Consider the following 19,101-nt stretch of genomic DNA (forward strand, 5'->3'; position numbering starts at 1 on the left):
GGAACAGGAGATCCCAACTCCATCGTGAACACCCACTGGAATGAAGGAAAAACTCAACAACAGATAGTACAATGTAGGTTAAGGCTGCTATCTAATTACATTAAAAATAGTACAGCTTTGCTTGAGCTGTATGCTACGGTATCCACTGTCCAGTACCATCCTAAGGGAGTAGCTCAGTGTACTTAGTATTTGTTCTAGCCTGGTCCAAAGATTTAATCCTCATAAAATATGGGAATAATCAAAATGTTTTGAGCTAAGCATCTCACTTCCTGTCTATGGCACATGATGTGTTCTAATTTTTGAGAAAAGACAGTAAAGAAAGCTTATAAAAATGTTTTAATAAACAAACTGAGAAAGCTACTGGCTGAAGGTTATCCTTGTTTCTGAGTGTTGATTTTCATATGGGTAATGGATCCTATGTGAAACAGTCATAGCAGCTCTCTCTCTCTCTCTTCTCTCTCTATCTCTCATATATGCAAATCTTACCTTTGTTCCAGGTTATCAGTATTATTTATATATGGGCCCATGCATGGAGCCTATGCGAAAGCAACATGCTACTGACATTGCTCCCTCTGTATTTTTGTAAAATCTAACTATTTTAAACATCGGAATGAGTTTACATTACACTTACTCTCGAAAAGCCTCAAAGTTTTTATCCATTTGTATGGGTCCACACAATGACTCCTACTCCTGGGAAAAGATAACATATAAAATTATATATAAGATATTTTATTTCACCCTATCCGGTTTTGTCTATCCCAAATGTCTACCAAAATGAACTCCATTTATCAAAAACTTACTCATACAAAGTTACCATATTTAAGATGGTAAATCAAAGAAAGCAAAGTCAAATAAGGTGAAATTGAGCAGAACTCTCAAGTGTTTATGAGCTAAAATCTGCTTTTTGCTGAAAAATCAACTTATATTGCCATGATATAAGTGGTTCAGCATGATCAGCTTGGTAGCCTACAATGAAACACTATGAGAAAATAAGCCTGCACCACAACCATCATCCATCTCAAAAAGACACTTTCTATCCACAGCTCACATTATCTCGAATGAAGGCTTGTATAAGTCAAAACCTAAGTTTACCCATTATTACAACCAAATTCCTCTTCTATAATAATTACACAGATTTTTAAATCTAAAAGCATTATAATAAAGTTCTTGTCCTCCAACAGCAAAATACTGAACTGTTTGGATATGTTGTTTTATAGAAACCAGCCATGGTCCACATGACTTAGAAATTGAATTTTTCTTATTAATTAATGGCCATTTCAAGTAATAATAGGAGCTTTGATAGATCGATCATTTCTGTTACCTCTGAATGCAATGTAAAAGGCTGATTTTATCACATCTATCGTGGTCTTTCTAGAGGTATTCCAACTATAACACTGTAGTAGAGTAACAGTGATAATATGGTTCCGATTGAAAAAAAAAAATAGTAGTCTTTTAGTTGGGCTGTCTAGATTTCCCCACATCAATGCTGTGTAAATGGCTCCCTTATACATTAAGGGAAATTCTCCAAACAGTGGCAAATCTGTCTAGATTTCCCCATATCAATGCTGTGATATTCACAGGAAAACTTAGGATCTTAACAGGTGTTGCTGAAGTCAGACTTGGAGGAGAGATCTCCGTGTTGAACTTTCAGAATAGAAATTTTCTCCAATGTCTCAAATGCATAACAGCTGTGAACTTGTCACAACTTTGCCATCTATATTACCACTCTGGGTATCTCACAGTAGAGGCATTTTTTGTAATTGAATCAGTAGTACTGGTTTTTGGAAAACCGGTAACCAAAACTGAACTGAATCTCTCAACCACAAAATTTCTTGATGCATATGCCAGAGGCATTGAAACCTCTAAGGCATATACCTCATATGCTTTTTTCATGAGGCGTGCTAGAGGCGTACGCCTCATGCACCTCACGTACACATCATATAAAATGACAGAAAAAAAAGGAAGAAAATGAAGGAAAGGACAGGAAAGGAAAGGAAAAGAAAAAGTGAAAAAGAAAGAGAATAATAGAAAAGAAAAAAAAAGAAAGAAAAGACCCCCTTTCAATTAGTGCTATGCAACTACATTTTTCTTAATATAAAATACTTTTATTAAAAATAAAGAAAAGTGAGATCTCCTTTCCTCTTCTTCCTCCTCCCCTTCCTCTTTCCTCCTCATCCCCCTCCTCTTAAGAAGGCTTACGCTTCCTTGTGTTTGGGAGGCTTACACCTCTTATGTTCTAAACTACACATTACACCTCTAGGTAGTGGAATGCCTCGTGTTATACCTCCACGTTTTAAAACATTATTTAGGACCTAAATTTTCAAAAGGTGATTCGGAATGGCCATGAGGCAAATGGGATGTATCTATTAGATGTTCCATACAAGACCTAGGTGTCACCTTAGGGGATGGCTTTGGGGTTCATTGTCTAAGTCTTATAATCATGTTATGTCACTTTCAATTAGGTTATTTGTCTTTTTCTTCACCAAGTCTTTTATTTTCAAAATTATTTAAGGGTGTTAGTTTGTCAAGTCTTCATTGTGAATCGTGTCAACTTCCAAAGCATTGCAAAAATACTTATTCTTCAAGTAATAAAATATCTAAATTTCCTTTTGATATCGTACAACCTGATTATGGCGATCATACCATATTTTGTTTATAGGTGATTATAAATATTTCACTTTCTTATTGATGATTATCTAGATATACTTAGATTTACTTAATGTGTTCATGTGATGATATACCAAAATTAGTGTAGAAAATCCATGAATTTGTTCTCACCCAATTTGGCACCTATGTTAAGGTATTCCAACATGACAATGCAAATAAGTACTTGGAGAAGAGTCTCTTTACCTATTTAAAAATTCCAGTGTTCTTCATCAAAGCTCTTGTGTTTATGCTCCACAACAAAATGGGGTTGTTGAGAGGAAAAATCGTTATACCATTAAAGTTGTTAGAAGAATTTTGTTTGCCTCTCATGTTCTGATAAAATATTAGGGGGATGCCATCCTTATTGCGACCTACTTGATTAATAACATGCCATCTAGTTTCAAATTTCCTTTTAGTGTCATTTTTTCATATACAAACTTGTTATCTATTCCTCTTTGTGTGTTTGGTTGCACATGTTATGTTCATATTTCTATTTCCCAAAGACATAAACCCAAAGCCAAATGTGTATTTTCCTTGGTTATGCCTCCACACAAAAGGGTTACCATTGCTATGGTCCTTTTAGTGACACCCAAGTTGTTTAATTTAATATTACTTTTGCTTCATCTATTCCTTATCATTAATTGTTAAAACACCCTTCTTCTCCCCATTGTTGCTTCTATTGAGCCCCTTGTTGTCTTTCATTCATATCCTTTACAATTTTGTTATCATTTGAATGAAGGATGCAAATCTATCAATGACATTAGTGGCATAAGCATGAACAAGTTGATCCTCCTACATCACAACCTCCATCACCAATTGCTGATGAGATAACAGATCATGTACCTCTTTATTAACTACCTCATCTCCAAACACCTTTCTTATAGCCTTTTGTCACTCTCATATTATTCTTTCCTAGCTTGTGTCTCTACCCTCTCCATCCCTAAATATGTCTTAGAAGCTTATTTAAGTCTGAATGAAAGGACGCCATGAAGACTTTAGATAGAAGCAATGTGTAAAAATAGTACGTGGGGTATCATTGACTTGCTTAATGGGAAGGAACCATTTGGTTATAGGTGGGTGTACACTATCAAATATTGTTGATAAATCCATTGAGAAATACAATGATTGCCTTGTTACCAAGAGATATACTTATATACCCAACTATATGGCATTGACTATCTGTTTTGCTCCTATGAGCAAGATAAACTTTCATTGTGTTTTGCTATCCTTGGTAGCATCTTTTTATTGTCCCTTATATCATTTGAATGTTATAAATGACTTCTTGAATGAAAATCTTCATGACGAGGTTTGTGTCACCACCTCTTAGGATGTATGGTAAAGATAAAGAAAGGTATGTAAATTAAAGAAATCTCTCTATGGACTTGAATAATCACCACAAACTTTGTTTGAAAGATTCAAGAATGCCCTGGTTGGAAACTTGGAATTAGTTATGCTCAGTCAAATCATATTCTAAGAGGAATATGTTTTGGTAACTATTCTCATTGTTTATGTTGAGGACATTGTTGTTACAATGGATGATGTAGAGGAGATTGGCTGAAATAAGTGGTTCCGTAGTACTAAGTTTAAGGTTAAGGATCTTGGAGATCTATGGTATTTTTAGGTATTGAAGTAGCTCATTCAAAGGAAGGAGTAGTTATATCTTTGAGAATGTATGTTCTTTATGGGGTGAGCATTTGGTTTGTTCAGTTAAAAACTAAACCAAACAAATCAAACTTTTAAAAACCGAATAGTATTTTTGAAAATCGAACTTCTTCAAAACCGAATAAACTGAAGCGATTTTTTTTTTGGTTATTTTGGTTGATCCGGTTATAACCGAAATACATTAACTATGTTGAGTCAAATAAACAAATGTTTACAAATATAATAACATAATCTAGAGTAGAAATTTGCAACAATATTGTTTTAAAACATAAAGCATGTCTCAAATGCTAAATCCTAAATGGCACGACAAACAAGCACTATGCCTCACTAGCATAGTTGTAGAAAAACTAATGTGTCCGATTAACCAGTTGTCAAACAGATTTACCATCCCCTTACTAAGGAATAAAACTTTAAAATAGAAAACTAATTATAAATAACATAGAAAATACCATGATATCTTCTGAACTGCTGAAATTTATAGATGGCCTTTAAAGTCAAAATAAGATTTTCAATAGCAAGATGAAGCGAGAAAAAATAAAATTAATAGGAAAATGATACTCCCAACTTCTAATTTACCCAAATCAAGAAAAGAGGGGAAGTTGAATAATTGACCGTCTCCTTTGCAGCTTGATTGCTTTAGAATAAAGACAAAAGGCAAAATGCATCACCATCCTACTCATCCTTTAGGTTTATAGAATTGCCATGAAGGATGTGGCACCATCATTGCAATTGGATTAGTAAGAAACCAAGGTATGCGCCCAAAATACCAACTATGAAGAAGAGTAACAACCCTTTACCAAGGGTAATGCTTAATAGGAAACTATTTACCACTAACTAGAAAATAGGATAATACATGGGTCCCTAGGAAGCTTTCCATGGGATTAAAATAAAAAAGACTTAAGGAAAGAAAGATAAAACAAACCCGTAGCCCAATCGGAACAACATCACTTTATGGTAGGTAGATCAGCGTCCAAATCAACAAACCCATATCAAGTTTTACAGCTTTCACTTTATGTGTAGAATCCTTAAAGCCCTCTCTTGGAACAACATCACTAGGTGGGCGTGACCTTAACCTTGATCTTGATCTTGATCTAGATCTCATACGTAGCTTCTTGCTAGGTATATCAACATCCAAATCAACAATAGATTCTTTAAAACCTCAACAATAGAAAAAATCCAAATCTATGAAAGCATTATAAACCATATACTAACTATAAAAACATAAATATATAATAAGCCAAGTTGATGAGAGTGAGAATTAGGAAAGAAATGTGAAGTCAAGTTCTTTGTTTAACTCTTTTTAGTCCATCAAAATGTACTTGAATTTATCGTAAACTACTAGCAATTGGAAATACTGAAATATGGCTAGTTGGCTACATTATAACCAAAAAAAAAAAAAGCAGGAGTAGGATTGTAGGAAGAATCGTGCAATAATAGGTCTAAAATCAAATGCTAATCACTATTGGTTCTGATGTAACCATGACTTTTGGCAAATCTGAAAATTGAGGAAGAAAATTAGAAAACCTCATTTACAAATTACAAAAGTTAAGAAATTATCAGAGAAAAATGATAAATTATATAAAATTTAAATCGAAAAGATTGTTACCATTCTCAAGTTTATCAAGCTCCTCTCTTCAACATTAATGGCATATTGTGATGATCGGATCCAATCTTGAGTACATACAACTGTTTCTGCTATTTTAGGAGTAAAAGAACTCCTAAATGCATCAAGCACTCGTCCTCCAGTGCTAAAAACAAACTCTGAAGCAACTGTAGAGATAGGAACTGGCAACACATCCTGAGCCATTTGTGAAAGGATGGGAAATCTGGGAGAATTAACCTTCCACCATCCTAGGATATTAAAGTCATCATTTCCCTCTTTAGTGTCTTCATTTAAGTACCTATCCAACTCTGATTTTCTATCTATCCCTCCATTTTTTGACTTGTACTTTTTAAACCAAGACATTGCCAACATCTTCCTTGCGATGGTTGCTCACCCTCTGTTTCGCTTGAAGTTGAAACTTGGGGTTTATCACTAATATGCCCACTTTGAGGTGTAATCATATTCTTGTATTCATTGTACAAATCATAAACAGCATCCTTAACCTTTTTTTCACAAGCTCTTCACCCTTGACACTTTCATACATATCAATAACGGCAAACTCCACATATTCTAATTTTTTACAAAGGTCTAGATTAGCAGCAACATAAATCAACTAATTCATCTTGTCAATGTTTCTCTAGTACTTGTCATATTTTTCTTTCATTCTCTTTGTCATCTCCTTTAATTCTTTGTCCTCACTACCTCCTCATTCTCGTAAAAGGCAATCAATTGAATAAATTTATTGAAAAAAGTTGTTTGATGTGACATACAAGGAACCTGAAACCTGCAATGTGAGATCATAAAAATGTTGTAGAAATAGTACTAGCCTCCTAACATGGGCCCAATCAAAATCAGTAGGAACACCATCCCCCATCTTAATTTCACTTCTAAAATAAGGATCATGATCCTCAAACCTCTCAAAGGCTCTTTCAAACTTTTGAGCCACCTCCAACATTAAATAGGTTGAGTTCCACCTAGTACTCACATCTAAACACAACAAACTCGTACTCTGGATTTTTTCAATCTCAACAAACTTCTTAAACTTTTGCAACATTGCTGGAGACTATCTTACAAACCTCAATGCTCCCCAAACATGATTAACAGATTCACTCATCTCTTTCAAAACATCATTCACAACCAAATTTATAATGTGTGCAATACATCTCATGTGAAGTAATTCTCCATCTAAACTACTAGTTCCCCAATTAGCAATTCTCTTCCTTAAAAATGCAACCACAACATCATTTGAACTAGCATTACCAACTGTGATGGAAAAAACTTTACTCCTCATTCAAGTAAACATTTTTCTATTTCCTTACCAATAACCTCCCCTTTGTGACTAGAAATTGGACAAAAATTAAGAATTTTTTTTATTCAATTTCTAGTCATTGTCAATAAAATGGGCTATTAAACACGTGTAATTAATTCTTTGCAAGGAATACCATATGTAAGTTGTAAGTTGTAAGACAAACCCTTCGACACGAATTGTTTAACAAATTCTTCAACTTCAACTTTTCATCCAAGTACGATTGATAGCAATCCTAAGCAACAATCCATCTAGATGGAATACGAAACATTGAACAAGAAAGTGTCATAAATTTCTTAAAGCCCTCACCATCCACAAATTTGAATGAGAGCTTATCAATAATGACCATATGGGTTAACCCCTTCCTAATAGCCTCTTGGTCAAATTTCCAACAACTAAGGCCAAGGGGATTTATATTCTCACCATCTCCCTCCTTTGAGTTCAAGTGTAAATTCAATTCTGCTTGTTTCGTGTCTAGGTTATAAGGGTTCTTCTTGAATATATTCATGTGATTTCTTAGTAATTCAGTTCCATTTTTTCAGGGTCACAACAAAATTTTCTATCACAGTAGTTACATTTAGCCTTCGATTCACCATTGTCTAAAACAAACTTAGAAAAGTGTTCTCATACTTCTTACCTTGGTTGTATGGCGTTCCTCTTTCCTTTAGCGATTGTACTTGTAGCATTTGTCGAATCAATTTGACTTGAGGGTTTGGGATGTGAGCTTGCATCCTCTATACTAGTCGGTGTATCTCCTATTTGATGTGACATTTACAAAGGCAATATAAAATAGAATTAAAAAAAAAACAAATGAAACTAATCACATAATATTACACTTAAAAGTAAAAAAAAGGGAATGAATTAGCTTACATTGTAGGATGAAAACTATTGAAGTCATGGTTAAAAGTAAAAACAACCCAAGACCAAGTAAGTTAAGTCCAACTCCAAACCCCCTATTAAAATAAAAAAATAATAATGTATAAGAGACACAATGTTTATTAGCATGATAAGTTGAATGTTTAATGAAGAGAGAAGCTTATTAATGGTGGTGAAAAAAATTCAATCCAAAACCTGAACTGAAAAGAATACCAATCAGGCAACCATATACTCATATTCTCCAAAACATACATTTAAATTTGATGAATGTCATTATGGAAGACATAATTAACATATACTCAAATCTGATTTATCTACTTATTCAGATATCCAATTCTAATCCAATATTCTAATTTGAGTAACATGTCATAAAAATTATAAAAATAGCATAAATTTATAAAATTAGATATAAAACAAAAAATGCCATATTAGAATTAAAATATTTGAATCAGATCAAGCAATATTAGAATTGTTCGGTACAAATAGAAACCTATCACCAACATATCAGAAATAAAAGTAAAATAAAAAATAAAAAAGCCATGCTTAATTGCTTACATAAAAAATTAGACTGTCAATAGTCTACTGTCTATTATGGAATTGGGGTTTAGTAATTATTCCCTTGCTTTTTAAATATTTATTTGAGATAGATTGAGTATTGAGTTGTAATCTTCAGAAAACATCAACAGGTGATATTCTCTAGGTTTCCGGATTTGTTCATTTTTTTAATATATTATCTATCCTTTATTTGTGAATTAGATGCAAAGAAAGTTGTACTTCCAATTTCCAATAAGTTGAGGATTACCCAAAAAAAAAAAAAAAAACAAGTTTTAATAGGTTGAGAATGTAATGATCATAATGTATCAGACGATGCAATTTAACTCCATAAGAGAGAAAGATTTCTATCTTAATATCTTATGCTATGACTTAAATATGAAAGGTGGATTTTGAATTTTTTGTGATTTTGCAATTAAATCGATACATCTAGGGCTCCCCTGGAAAATTATAATTTCTTCCATATGATTTTTCTAGGCAAAGCTAGATGTTAAGAGTTAGAAGTTTTGTAGGGAAGTTCTGGAATTGCCATGCAAGAGATTGATTATATGAAGATTGGAGATTGGATAAAAACAATTTATTTAATTTATTTGAGACCCTTTTATGTGGTTGCTAATATTTTAGCAAGACACATCAATGACAAAAAAACAGGTTTGATTTACTCCCCACCTTCTAATTTCTTTTTTCCTTGTGGGTCTGTGGCAACATATTTTACAGGGATTGGATAGGTCTATGGAAATTCTTCTTTCTTGTAAAAGCGGGAAGGAAGAAGATGAAGAGGTAGGTTTCAGCCTTCATGCAGTTTTTCTACAAGGTTTAAAGCATGTCACAAAACTGCAGAAGTGACATCCACTTTATATAGTATGAGAGGATAGATGGATAGGTGGCTCCAGACATTGGAAAAAGAATCAAGGGGACTGGACTGGTTAATGACGAATAAAAGGGGAAAACCTGAAAAAGAACAAAAAACAAATATTATACCTAAGTTGCAGAGTCATCGTCGTCAGGGTATCACTTGCCGGCGTTGTTGCTGTTGTTGATGAGTGTGCGGTGATGCCAATATGCTAGACCGAAGAGAAGATGAAGAGTAACTGAGTACTTGGGTAGGACGAAGAGAAGACTATAGAGGAAGAATTGACGAAGAGAGTAGAAGAAAACTCGAATCGAGGGTTTTGGGTTTCTAATGAGGGGCAACATAATTACTTATTTACCCCTAATAATTCGGTTAATCGGACCTCTAAATAGTACACCCGAAATCGAAAACTGATCTTAATAAAACCGTACTAAAAAACTAAGCTGAACCGTTTACCCGAACTAACCGAACCGACCAAATCGAAACCAAAATTTCGGTTTGGTTATTCGGTTTCAACTGAACTATGCTCACCCCTAATGTTCTTGGCATAAGCTATCTGCCACACATGGAGAGTTATTCCTTGACAAGAAGTGTTTCAAAAACTTGTAGGGAAATGTTATACCTCTACAAGACTCAACTTGATATTTCCTATGCAATGAGTGTGATTAGTCATTTTATGCATACTCCCCATAGAAACAGATTTAGAAGCTATTGAGAGAGTTTTATCCTACTTAAAGAAAACTCTAGGGAAGAGAATTCTTTTTGCTAATTGTTATAGTCAATAATCCAAGGGTACTTGAGTCATTTCATAGTGTTTTACTTGAATATGTTTTGTCTATTATGTTCAAAGTTAAGTAGAGTGTCCCATACATAAAGAGGGGCACAAAGGTCTTTGTACTCAACATTACAAACCCATATATAGATAATTCTGATACGCTGAGAGTGTTATTTTCCTCTCTCAAAGACCATTCAAACCTTCTACTTTCTCTCTTCTTCTTCGTCCCTTCTTATTCTCCTCTTTTTTCCTTTTTTTCCATGACATAAATCAGATTTGATCGAACTAATAACATGGTATCAGAGCCTTGATTTCTTGCCCAATTTTTTTCAGCACCTTCTAGCATACCTATTTTGAAGTTTCTTGGTGATTGCATAGAGGATCGAAGAGAGGATAAAAAGGAGTTATCGCTTTCTCTCTAGAGAGGTATTCATGACTCCATTTGCTACAGTAAGTGTTGTTTTAGTGGACTTTTAGAGAAACCCTATAATTGATGTATCAAAGATGAACTATTAGTGATCAGTTTATGTGCAACAATTTGTGTGTGGTGTTTCATTGGTCTAAAAGGGCACATTTATGGATCTTTGGACCTATTGTAGACTGCCTATTAGCGGGTATGCATAAGAAGTGAATTTCTTTGTGTTTCTTGTTGATGGAAGTGGGTGATTGGTGTGAGAACAGTGTTGGAATCTGTTATAACACATGTTTATGAATTTTAGTGTGTTTTTTGTTAGTAGAAGTGGGTGATAGGTGTGAGAACAGTGCTAAAATCTGTTACAACACATGTTTTTGAGTTTAGTGTGTTTCTTGTTAAAAGTGGGTGATAGGTGTGGGCCCACACTTTGCACCGATTTCAAACAAACAAGATGAATGCAAAAACGGTTCAAAATGTGAACCGTATTTGTATTCATTAACTGAAAATTGGGTAAATATGTAGTGTACTGATTTGCATTTGCATTGCAACCAAACACAGTCTAAATGTTTTTGGAGTGATGTTGTTCGCATAATTTGTTACCTTATTAACTAGATGCCAATATCTATCCTTGAAGGCCAATCTCACTTCTTAGTTTTGTTTCCTATATTGTCTCCTTTTCCTCTTATTCCCAGGGTTTTTGTATGCGTATGCTGTGTTCATAATTTGCAGCCTAGGATAGATAAATTAGATACACTCTACAAAGTGTATCTTTCTTGACTACTCTCGGACACAAAAGGGCTACAAGTGTATTAATCTTTCTCAACATTTTGTTCTTCACAAGTAATGATGTTTCTTCTTCATTTGCTATGCTCCCACTTCCAATTCCCAAGCCTTTATATCCTCCACTGCAGGTTCCTAATGAGCGACCACCAATCAAGCAAGTGTATATGCATCGACAAATACCAGCTCCTCCAGTTTCTTCTCCATCAATAGATTTGGCAATTGTTACTAACCTTGTAGTGCCTTCTCAATCTAACCTTGATCTTCCCATTGCTTTGCATAAAGATAAATATAATTGTATTTTTCATCATATTTCTAACTATGTTTTTGTTTCTCATCTTTTTTGCTCCCCATTGTTAGTTTGTTTCCCTTTTGTCTACTATTTCTATCACTAAGAATGTCCAAGAAGTTATTACCTCCCTAGAGTGGCACTACACAATGGAAGAACTCTTTGCACTTTCTCATAATCATGTTGTAAGCATGTTGTATACCATCAAATACTTACTAGATGAAAAAATAGAGTGCCTAAAGGCTAGGTTGGTTGCAAAGGGGTACTCATAGTTGTATGGAGTGGATTATACATCGTACGATTTGTAAGCAAATCGCTAGTGTGAATTGTAAATCGTGATTCCTGGATGATTTATATGGTTAGAGTTTGAAATATTAACTTAAGATTAGACGACCATTTAACCCTCTTCCTTTTTAAAGTTTTTCTTTTACAGAGAGGGGCATAATCATCATTTTAGTTATAAAACATAGAATATACACTTTGGTCGATCAAACATGACTTACCATTGAAGGAAAAGACTTGGCGGGAGACTGGAAGAGAAGAAACCCTCCTCCATTGTTTCGGTGAAGCTTCAAACCTCCTCTACTTGTCCATGTTGAAAGATGAGAGATTTTGTTTTTTTTTTCTTTTGATTTCTACTATTTTTATATTATTTGTACATGGCTTGTATTGTTTTCTTCTTTCTTTCTTTCTTCTTCCTCCTCCTCTTCCTCCTTTCTTCTTGTCTTCTTTCTTCTCCTTTATTTGAATTGATTTTTTTGGCTGAAAACAGGGGCTCCACCTTATTTATTTTAGTCGACGTTTTGGCATAAAAATAGGGGCTCCGCCCTATCTGTTTCAATCGCTTTTTGGCATGAAAATAGAGGCTCCGTCCCATGTTTTTCATTCATTTTTGCATGAAAGCTAGGGGTACCTAGTTTTGTAATATTTCCCCCTTGTTTCATAATATTTTATCTTGATTTTTTTTTTTTGCATAAAAACATGGGCTCCGCCCTTTTACTTTTCACCTTTTCTCCATGCATAAACTGGGTCTTTTCCCCAATATTTTTACTTGTTTTCTTGCATGAAAATAGGGCTTTAGCCCTAATATATTCCCCTCACCCTTTTTCTAATCACAAAACAGGGGTTCATCCCCATTTTTCATTATTTTTTACACAAAATAAACTGTATTATGCAAAAACAAAGATATATTTGCACTTTGTAGGTTAAAATAGGTTGCTTTCTATTCTGCAAAAATAGCTTCTTCTTTTTTCTTTTTGCTAATGTTAAAACATGTCTCATTCTATTATTTTCACTCTCCTTTTTTTTGTGAAAAAACAGGGATATATTCTATTTTTCCACTCTTTTGTAACATAAAAACAGGGTTTATTTGTTTTCTTTCTTTCATTATTCATATTAAAACAGTGACTTTGCCCCATTCTTTCTTCTCTTCATTTTTCCCTTGTTTATATATTCCTTCCTCGAAATTAGATTATGATTTATGAAGCACTTATACTTAGACTTTAAAATTTGATTTTTTTTTAGAATGAAATTAAAATTCACCCATAGTTCTATACACATGATATCTCTTTATATTCATTAATTTCGGAGAAATTAATTTCTTTAGTTGTATAACTTTCATTTGTAGTGTTTATCTCACTATTGTATAAATTGTATGGATAATTATTAATTGATGACTTAATGTGCATAGTTTGTTACTTTGTTTAACACTTGAAGTTGAAAGTTAAATAAACAATAGAAAAAAGGCTCTACTTCTAGACTCTAGAAAGCATTATGGTTCCTTTTAAAAAATTATGGTTCATTAATATTTCATATCAAGATAATTAAAGATATTATTTTTTTATTGACACTAGTGTAAGTGTGTAACTATAAGTCTACCATTAATATATAGTTATAAGATGTTTATGAGTTAGAAAGCTTGTGCAAAGTCATTTTTTCTATTTTTTGAGAGATTTATGTATATTTTAGAGTTTTTAACAACTTTTGAAAAAATAAGAGACAATTTATGATACAATTCGATTCAAACCCCTTTACGATTTACGATACGATTACGATTTTTAGAACATTGATTAGTTGACATCATTAGCGGCTATATATGATTGGCCCTTGTTTCAACTCGACATTGCCTTCCTATATGGAGATCTTAGTGAAGAAGTGTACATAGAATAACCACCAGGAGTTGGTGCTTAGGGGGAGGATGGTAAGATTTTGTATGAAGTAGCTAAAGATTTTGGTATGAAGCAGTGGCAGGTTCAATGTTATTTGACATGTTCGAAGCTAATGATCTTGCTTATTCATCAAAGAAATATGACAATTTTCATTGGATACTATGATCAAGTCCCTTAATCATGGTTTCACATCTCCATATCATGAAATGGACACAAACCACTACTCTGATACAAACCACATTCTCACACTTGTGAGTTTATGATTTTTCCATTAGACCAAGCAATGGCCCCTATGAATGCAATTCGTTAAGAGTTTTAAAATTTGGAAACTTGACTAAAACATCCTTATATTAATACAATAGCTATTAAGGTCAACCTGATAAAATTTCCTCTCTCCCATCAATATTAACTGATTCAAGAATCACAAAAATGCAAACTATTATTAACATTCCATTATAGTAAATGGAAACCTAACACCATGTAACTAGTTGAATATCAATAGTTTTTGAACTATTAGTCAATCACATTGGAGTCTAGGAAACACCCTCTCCGTATGTGCAGAGGTAAGGTAACATACATCTGTCCCTCCCCAAACCCTACATTGGTGGGAGCCTTGTGCACTGGGCTGCCTTATTCTATCATATTAGAGCCAACATTATATGTTAAAATAATGAAGAAATTAGGTTTATTAATAATAAAAAGTGTATCATTATTATCACAAATCCCTTGATGAATTTCAAACGGCATATCTGAAATGAGGAGATAGTTCAAATGATTATCACATGCCATGAGTTTCGGGGATAGCTTGTCAAAAGAAGAATTTTGTAGCCAAATTGTCATAATTCTAGGATTGTATAGTAGATGTATAATGAAGAAATCAACAAATCATGACTAGGGCTGACAATCTTGACCCCAACCCATTTGACCCACCCACCTTGGAACACACCCAATCTATTGATGGGTCAATATGGGTCGAGCAACCCATTAGGGTAAGTGGAAAAGGATTAGAGTGAGTTGGGTCGAGAGTACTCATTAGGGTTAGGATGGGTTGGGTTGAGGGTACCCATTAGGGTCAGGATGGGTTGGGTTGCGGGTCAAAATGGGTTCGAACTCAAACCTCCTAATGTGTCAGCATCTCATTACACTTCCAAACCACTATACTAGATTTCATTTTGAGAATAAAAGTGAAATAAAATAGATTGTATTAACTTTCATGTTCACATGCAATTTTATAAAGTAATTTTATGAAAAGAACTTTTATGAAAGCACTTTTACATAAGTACTTTTACAAAGCACTTTATGAAAGTACTTTTACAAAAGCACTTTTATGAAAGCATAAAAGTACTTTTACAAAAGTTCTTTTACACAAAATCACTTTTGTTAAAGTCCTTTTATGAAAACACTTTTATGAAAGCACAAAAGTATTTTTATAAAAGTACTTTTGCACAAAAGCACTTTTATAAAAGTTATGTATTTTTTTTTGCAGCTTTTTGCATTTTTTACAATTTTCTATTATTTTCTGCATTTTTTGTAATTTTTTGGTATTTTTCTGCATTTTCAACAATTTTTAGTGTTTTTTTGCATAGTTTTTGGTGTTTTTCATATATTTCCTACAATTATCTGTTTTTTTTTTTTTTTGCATATTTTCTGATTTTTTCTGCAAACGTTCTAAATTTTCTACAATTTTTTGGTTTTCTTTTGCATTTTTTACAGAATTTTTTGCATTTATCTACAATTTTTGCATTTTCGGGTATACTGGTTGACCTGACTCATTTTTGTCATATGATAGTCTTGAGAAAAATTATTCTATCAAAATTTATTATTTTGCTTGTATAGGCCGTCCCAACCCATTTTTGTATTTATAAGCGAATGTAATTGAATTAGTATGGATGAGGGTAGTTAAAGGTCAATATGGATTGATCAGGGTGGATTAGAACCCTCTAACTATGATTGATGATGGATCATGGTGGGTTGGAGGGTCAATATGGATGATATTCAACCTTACCTAACCCAACCCAATCCAATCCAACCGACCCATTTACCATCCCTACTCATGACGTGTAGATCAACTAATAGATGAGGTAAACTTATATTCAGATTCCTTTGTCTAAAGATATGCAGGTAAACTTATATTAACCAACCTAGTAGCCTGGATATGAGAAAATTAATATGCTCATGGAAATATAGAATGCCACATGAAATGCCCAATATACGAATGGAAGAACCAAAATCAAGTTCCAAGTGATAGGAATCCTACATTGCTGGAATTCACAGAACAATTCGGTGTCTCATGACCCAACAAAAAATTGGGCAAGCTTCTGGAGATAGAGCCGCATGATATAAATATCTGTAGAACATAATCTCCATCAGAAAGATGCTCACGAGCTCCAATATATCCAAGCCATATACTGGTCGTCGAGGAAGGACCTGAGAAGGTTGGTTAATAATTTTGGGTGAAAACCGGAAAGCCAGAAAAAGGTATTCTCGCGCGATGGATAGAGGAGCAGCAAGACATCATCAGAGAGGCGGCGACATAAAGGGCTTTATAGTAGAACTGGAAACGGTGGTGAAGCATCTGGACGTTGGTGTCGAGAGGATAATAGGCGAGAAGCTGAAATAGAGGGAGGAAGAAAGGGTTAGAGAGTATTCGTTAATATGTCAATCATTCCATTCACCGTTGTTGCGGCATCCAATTGAAGAAGTTATTCAGTTTTGCTGCAATGGGAGAGGATCAGGTGGAATTAGGATTAGGGCTTCAAGAAGAAAGAAGAGAAAAACGATTGAACATGTTGGCCAAACGCTTTCATCAACCTGAAAGGATCTTCTTGCTGAGTTTCTGTAGCAGTTTCTCTGGTGTGCGGTGGGGTTTCTTTCTTTCTTGAAAGACTAAAAATGGAGGGAAGACAAGGATTCAATTTCGAACGACCATTGTCCGTTGGCACGTTGCATACTTGCATTCATTCCTTTTGTCCTTAGAAATTGGTTTAGAATCCACTCCGAGTCCGAGCCCAAGATGCGATACACAAGATCTGGAAATGGAAGGCCCAACATGGCAATGGGTTGGGTGGGATATTATAACTTGAAATTGGGCTTGGGCTGAAAATTCTCAGTATAAAATAATATAACATTTTAGCTGTATGTACTTCACATATACCTCCCGTGCGGAGATGGAGATCTATTCATCTATATCACATCTGCTGCTGCTGCGACCAGCCGAGATTGGACATTTTCCTTTCCAGTTGTCAAACAAATACATTACCATTTGTGATGTTTTCTTCAGATGTTGGTAGTTGGTAGTTGGTAGTTGGTAATGGTAGGAAGCAACAAATTAATAAATATTTTTCTGCTCCGAGTAGAACATATAAAACACTAGAAACGTTGCCAAAGCCAAATGCCGCCACAAATCTGGAATCCAACGCTCATTGGGCCACCTAAGCCCGTTTGTACAGAAGGAACCCCGTCACTCGTCAGCAGTGTTGATAGTAATAAATTAATAATAACGCATGAGATGAGATCCTTCCCTTTTGGTTTGCACTGATGAAACCCAAGAGTACCGGTTGCTGAGTTGGGATCTCTTGACACCCTACCAACATGATAGAAGGAATTAAAATCAACATATAAATTTTTATTTTTTATTTTTTGTACCAATCAAGGGCAGGGTGACCCCGATGTTCTGAACACCAACATAATTTGATGAATCTAATGATGTTATTTGTTTACTCCAATGTTCTGAAAATAAGCATAATGACCATTTGGCAGCTCTGAAAAGGAGCCTGTGCAATTCCTCTCTCACCATTGCAAGAATTTCAGCCCAAAAAGCATTAAACTTAGCGCAATTTCACATTCAAGATACTGGATTGGCATGACCCCAGTTCACTTTCAGTTTTCACCCCTACTTCAAATGGTCCCACCTCCTGCCCTGCCTCATTAACAACATCATCTCTACAGTTCTGAACCTCTGATTTTCCTCCTAACACAAGTTTGGTCTTTTCACCCACCCAACATCTAGGTACTTGTATGATGTTATTTATAGGGAGACATTACCAATGCATGGCTGTAAGGGTTGTGAGAGGTTGGGAGGTTATGAATTGGGGGATGAGTTAACCCCATTGTGTAAGCCCTTCAAAAAGATATAAAAATAAATAAAAGAAAAAAAAATCACCACCAACCAACTGAAACTGAAAGTTTATAAAGCTTTTTATGTGTGGGACCATACTACATATTAAAATATTTTGGATAAATTATAAATACCCCCTCTATTATAAGATTAGTGACAAATACCTCTTATACTTTTTATTTGCAATAAAGACCCCCTAAATTTTTTATGTTGCGACAAATACTCCCCTTCGTTAGGATTTTGTCAATTAACTTTTGAAAATATTCTCATTTGGCTGTTTAAATCTTTTTAAATCCCAAAACTTCCCTCTTGTTATTTGTTTATTGGACAATTTTACTCTTTCACTTTACACTTTGATAACCCAATAATTATTGAACATATTGGTTCTCATATGGTTAAAATAGCTAGCATGGCAAATGTATACATAGGTTCTTATTCTCTGATAATGCCAATAAACTGGTGACAACATAAAAGATGCAAATGACATCAGTAGAGATTCTTCTATATCCATGACTAGACCTATTTATGGGTTAGGCTGGGCTTTGCCTCTTTATCAACAGAAAATGTATAGGCCTGAGCCCAAGGCTGGCCCTTATATAAAGCACGAAGTGTGAAGCCTGATTTGTACATAAAGTGTCTTATTTTCAGTGTATTTTTATAAACTAATATTACATTAATTTAGTAATAACTTAATAAACTAATTTGGATTTTCTAATAGTAAATTAATATTTATTAATAATTTAATAAATAAATATAAGTTATATATAATTTATTATATATAACATAAGTACTTTTTTATTATATGCAATAGTGTCGGGCCAAGCTTGGGCCCAAGTCGGGCTTATTTGAAAAAGCTTGACTCCGAACCTACGGGCCTGAAATTTTGTCCAAGCCTCATGAACAGGTCTACCAATGACGACACATTGGACAACTCTTTACCGGTGAGAGATAATGGAATCAACTTTTGGGTGAAGAAATGATATAGGGTTCTCGTCAAATGGTTCTCCAATGGTATGTTTATAAAGGCTAGGGCTTAGGCGAAAATCATAAAATGGGTAA

The 19,101-nt window shown here is 34.2% G+C and overlaps 1 long non-coding RNA gene across 1 annotated transcript; it reads right to left on the minus strand.

Annotated features, from left to right (window-relative positions):
* Positions 1 to 5,010: 5,010 nt before the first annotated feature.
* LOC148880335 (uncharacterized) lies at positions 5,011 to 16,935 on the minus strand. The gene is made up of 4 exons (XR_016099485.1): positions 16,183 to 16,935; positions 8,088 to 8,170; positions 7,855 to 7,972; positions 5,011 to 5,423 (listed from the first exon to the last, which is right to left on the minus strand). It is a non-coding gene; the product is annotated as an uncharacterized LOC148880335 (long non-coding RNA).
* Between the last annotated feature and the right edge of the window lie 2,166 nt (positions 16,936 to 19,101).

The sequence above is a fragment of the Nelumbo lutea genome, chromosome 1 (genome assembly GCF_056320005.1).
Source record: "Nelumbo lutea isolate HS-2025 chromosome 1, American lotus-T2T, whole genome shotgun sequence".
Taxonomy (NCBI): Eukaryota; Viridiplantae; Streptophyta; class Magnoliopsida; order Proteales; family Nelumbonaceae; genus Nelumbo; species Nelumbo lutea.